This window comes from Sorex fumeus, unplaced genomic scaffold, assembly GCF_029834395.1.
Source record: "Sorex fumeus unplaced genomic scaffold, SorFum_2.1 ptg000061l, whole genome shotgun sequence".
Taxonomy (NCBI): Eukaryota; Metazoa; Chordata; class Mammalia; order Eulipotyphla; family Soricidae; genus Sorex; species Sorex fumeus.
The window spans coordinates 26,988,200-26,992,899 of record NW_026606118.1 but is presented as its reverse complement, the minus strand read 5'-3'; positions in this window follow the sequence as shown (position 1 = coordinate 26,992,899).

Here is a 4,700-nt window from a genome sequence, read left to right as displayed (position 1 = left end):
CCTATCCCACCCCAAGAGAGAAAGAGAAAGAGAGAGAGAGAGAGAGAGAGAGAGAGAGAGAGAGAGAGAGAGAGAGAGAACAAGCACAGTATTTCTCAAAGTCAAAATCAAATCCTTACTTTCCATTAACAAAAGACTGATTTAATACATTGCAGGCATTAGGGAAGCCTTTGGCAACAAGAATGTCTCTCTCAGAGGCAAATTTACAGCACTGTGCTAAAAGAAGGCAACATCTCAAAGCCTTACTTTTAGACAACCCTTAGTGAAACTAAGAATGAGTCTTTGATATTCTACCACCAAAAACAAGCTTAATTCCTCTGATTTATTATGGTTAGCCTTTCCTGCAGGAAGTAAGCACATATGAATACTGTGACATCCCCTTGACTGAAATTCCACTGAAGCCTTTAGAAGTCATACACACACACACACACACACACACACACACACACACACACACACTTGGGGCTGAGCATGAGACACCAGGGCTCGGGTCAACTGTGATGTTCCAGAGGTCAGACAAAGCCGCCTTAGCACAGTCGGCAAGAGCCTTCAACTCTAGGCTTGCTTGTGTATCATCCACTCAATAGAAAGGAAGTTATTATTGTGAATGAAAAGTATTATGTCAAATTCTTCTACCAGGAAAGCTCACAAGCCAAGACGTGCCCATACTAAAGCCCCCTTTCTGTTCTGCTTTGTGGAGTACAGTTGTTTTTCTTCTATTGCTGTTAGAACAAAATCACCTGGAAGTTGGCACCTTTGAAAAATACCTGTTTTCAGGGGCTGGAGCTATAAATGCTGCACTTTGTAATAAAATATTTATTATTTTTCATCAGATATTTTCTCCGAGTATAGTAGGGAAGGTGTTTGCCTTGCACGTGGCTGACTCAGGTGTGATCCGGGGCATCCCATATGGTCCCCTGAGCACCAGTAGGTGTGACCCAAAAGACAAACAAACAAACAAACAAACCCGAAAAATACCCATTTTCAAGGGCCAGAGAGAAAGTACAGCAGGTAGGGTGCTTGACTTACACGTGGGCAAGTCAGGTTTGATATTCGGCACCTCATAGGGTCACCTATCGAATGTAGCCTGCCCACAGGGCAGAGTCTGGCAAACTCCCCGTGGCCTACCAAATATGCCAAATACCAGTAACAATGATGGGTCTCATTCTCCTAAAGAGCCGTGACTATAATCTCAGGGCTAGGATGAAAGAGATGTTACTGGGGCCTGCTCGAGGCAATCGACGATTAACAGGATGATGAAATGAAATGAAATGAAATAGGGTCACCTGAGCATCGCTGGGTGCAGCCCCAAAACAAAACAAAACAAAAAGCAAAAAGTCACACTTCTCCCATCACACCAAAAAAAAAAAAAAAAAAGAAAGAAAAAAAGAAAAAGAAAAGAAAGAAAAGAAAAAGAGAGTGGGGAAAAAAATCAGGAAAATACCCATTTCTGATAGCATTCTTCTGGAGCTCAGAGTCCCGAAGGCTCAGTTCTCTGCTGAGAGAGTCACATGGTTCAGCTGGCCTGGGCTCTTGTCCAGAGCCTGTGGAGGAAAACCTACTTCCAAGATCATTCACGATCCTTCTCAGTCTCTCTGTGCTTCCAGCCACCCTCCGGCCAGCAACGACACAAAGTAGTTCTCGCTCTCCCTCTCCCCCTCCCTGTTCCTCCCCTTCCCCCTAATTTTGGGTTATACCCTCTGGGGTTGGGAGCTATGTCCAGCTCTGTGCTTCGAGGAAATTCCTGGCAGGGCTCAGGAGACCACATGGGGGGTCAAACCCTGGCCTCCTACATGTGCTTGGCCTGGAGAATCATCCCTCCCAGTACCCCGAATCCCTCTCTTGACTCTCTCTGACCTTCACTTCACCACCGGTCAAGTGAGGCCTGCTCTGTAGTGACCACGATGACGATATAAGGATAACGCAGGTTAGCCTGCTTTTCTGGCAGTCATTGGACTGTAACTTTATCAGTGTTTCCAAATCCTTTCTTGCCAGTTAGTGAACACAGTGACAGGTGTCATGGGATGAAAGTCTCAGAGGTCAAAAGTTAGCCAGTCACAGATGGTACCATGGAAAAGCAGTTTTTCATTTTTCCTTTATCTGGGAACACAAATGCCTTACACTGTCTTAAAATATATATATATATATATATATATATATATATATATATTTGATGTCAGGGTGTCTAATTGATATGTGTGTGTGTGTGTGTGTGTGTGTGTGTGTTGGGGTTTTAATATCAGGTCAGTGGGATGCCAGGCAATGCCTTAACCCCCATACTAAGTCTCTGGCCTGAAAACTTTTTAATTGTTTTTGTTTTGTTTTGTTTTGTTTTGTTTTGTTTTAGGGGGCCTCCCCTAGGATCTGGGAGGGATGGGGGAGGCACTACCTGTGATGCTCAGTCTAGATCCCAGGTCGGAGAATTTGATACTTGAGCACCACAACTTGATCCAACTGGGGCACAATGAGGTGCTAGGGCCTACCAGGGCCATACCTTAGCAGTGCTTGTAATTCTGGGGACCAAACTCAGGGCGTTTCTACACAGGCTTAACAAGAGCTCTGTCCCTTGAGCTATCTACACCCCCATCTCCATTCAATATTTCCATTCCATATTGACACTTTAATTCCAGAAGATTCGAATCACCTCATTAACTACCCGTATCTTTCTTCAGCGGATTAATACTTGTAATTTGCACTACCAGGAAAAACACACACCATGTCTGCCATTCTCGATACTAGCTCCGGCCAACAGCATCCAGGCCAATTATTCCCACAGACCACCGTGCTACTGCATCTCCAACACAGTCTGGGTAAATCTGAATTGTCTTCGGATTTCTTGGCTGAGTTACTTTTCCTTGCAAGACAAATACTCTGAATGGAAATTCTTTGTGCATTTCAAAACTCCTCAGAAATGACTTAGAGGGGCCCGGGGGACAGCTCTGTGGCTCGGAGCGGGGTTTCTCAACCCATTCTCCAGCAGGGCTGCCTTCCAACCAAGCTTCCTTCCTCCGGAAAGGACTTTGTTCCGACCTTGTTTCCTTCCTACTAGTCACCTTTTGGCTAGGACTGGACTATAATCAGGTGGCTGGGAGCTTGATAAGGCAATCGAGAGACGTCTGGGGGAACTCAAGGGCTGGAGCACATGCTTTCCTGCATTCAGTCCTGGGATCAATCCCTGATCCCGGATGTATGGTCCCAACTGTCACTTAGACCGAAAGTTATGAGACACTAATAATCACTGCATTACTGGGGTAAAGGATGAGGTGAGTATTTCTCAAAGTGGATGACAGTGCCCCCAGAGGGGTGGGTACTAAGCAATTATTTTTATTCCTGAAAAGAGGGAAGCTGGCCAAATTAGTCTGAAAACCTTTGGTCTAGGGGAAAGAAGAGGTGTTTCTGGAATATAATATGAGGTGGGACTGTATAGAAAGTATAGAAAAGGGGGAGAGAAAGAGATAAAGAGGACCTCCAGTTTCTGGTGAACTTCCGGGCATCTAGTTCATTTGATTCCCAAAAAAATCATCCATTGAGGGGCCGGAGAGATAGAACAGTGGGTAAGGTGCTTGCCCTTCATGCGTCTGACCTGGGTTCGATCCCCAGCACCCCGTTATGGTTCCCTGAGCCCTGTCAGCACAGAGCCGGGAGCACCACCAGGTGTAAGCCCATGAAAAAAGCTCCCCACATTCAAGGAGAGAGAACAGTTCTATTTTGGGTAGAGTGGGGGTACGGGCGAGTGGCCCAGAGCAGGCCAAAGGCTTCCCAGACTCAGTGCAGGAGAGACTGGCCTCTGAGCCACACCAGCCTTTCACTCACGGCTAAACATGTCAGCCTAATCCTCATGACCGTGCACGTCTGAAAGAGTTCAACTGGCCACGAAAATGATGGCCATGAAAACGATGGTTCTTCTTGCCATCCCGTCCCCTTCCCCTTGAGTTGAAAAGAACCCATAGGTCGATGCTCCTTTAACTTCTGAGAGTTCACGAGATAAAGGGACCCCAAGCAAAGCCTCCTGTCACTCAACAGCTATTAATAGACACCCTAGGTGCTTGCTGACATAACAGTCGTGGATAATAGGCAGCTGGCCTCGTGGGGCCCCAAAGAGACAGAAAAACCCTGCAAGCAAGTCATCAGCTTGTTTGCAGAAATAATGCGAAACAAAGGCTGTAGAGGAAATAGAATGAAAGACAGAGAGGGCATGCCTTGAGAACAGTCCCGAGGCTTGCGGAGAATAGAAAAAAGGCAGGGAAGACGGAATGAAGTTCGTATTTGACAGAAACCTGTAAGAAGATAGCAAACAGAAAATGTCATATATTTAGGGACTGAGGAGAAAAACTCAAAGGGCGGAAGCTCTTGCCTTGCATAGGAAAGCCCCGAGTTTAATCCCCTCGCATTGCACGATCTGGACCATCACCAGGTAGAGCCCTGGGACCCAGACCTGAAGAAATGTGGTGCCAGGTGTGGCCTTGGCACCACAGCCCCAGGCCCCAGTACTGAACTGTCAAGACCAGCTGGCCTTGTACCTCCGGGAATGGCCTAGGGCTCTGAGCACTGCTCAGGAGCAGCTCCCCACTTCCTCCCATCACATATTTAAATAATGATCTGCTAAGGGAAAAAAGAAATCCTTTATTTGCAGAGACAGCTTGTTTTATTTGTCACAGGGTCAACTGCAGATTTGCCAGACTATGAACTGGAGTGCTTCA